The sequence below is a fragment of the Psammomys obesus genome, unplaced genomic scaffold (genome assembly GCF_907164565.1).
Source record: "Psammomys obesus unplaced genomic scaffold, mPsaObe1.curated_primary_1811, whole genome shotgun sequence".
Taxonomy (NCBI): Eukaryota; Metazoa; Chordata; class Mammalia; order Rodentia; family Muridae; genus Psammomys; species Psammomys obesus.
Genome location: NW_026585797.1, coordinates 15627425 through 15628108, shown reverse-complemented (window position 1 = coordinate 15628108; position 684 = coordinate 15627425).

Here is a 684-nt window from a genome sequence, read left to right as displayed (position 1 = left end):
TTCTGTGATTTGCTAATGAGGACAATTTGACATTCTCCTAGGTGAAATAATTTCAGTAGAAACCACGTGACACTATAATCAATTTAAGAAGCTCTCTACCTACTTCAAGTTTGTCAAAGTGTTACATTTAAAGCTATAATTAGCTAGCCCTTCTAAATTCACTCTGAGGTAGAGAATTGAATTACCAAGTAAAGCTTTATAACATGATGAGAACAAAGAACAAATAATTTTCCAAAAGATTCAGTCACTTGGGTGCTGGTTATCTTGGTGTGTTCATCTTGTGAAAACTTACCAGTGAAAAGCTAAGATGAGTTCACTGTTGCACACTGCAGAGCAAAAGAAAGTTAAGGTGCAACTTATTCACTTATTAATAGTCCAGAATGGCTTCGCTGCTGGACGAGGACTTCTGATACCATTCTTGTTTTATTGTGCTGGAAATTAAGCCCAGAGGGCTTTTTTTGCTTTTCTCTGTAATCCAGTTTGTTCCGGAACTCACTATGGAGCCCGTGGGGCCCTTGGACTTAGGCCTCATCATCACAAGCTCTGAAATTACCAGTATAAGCCACCATGCCATGCCCAGAAACATTTAAATTTAAATATTCTCAGAAGCCTGATATAAAGGGGAAAAAAATTAAACCCTTTATTGGATGAATTCTTCCGAAACTGCTAAGGAAAGGTGTTGTG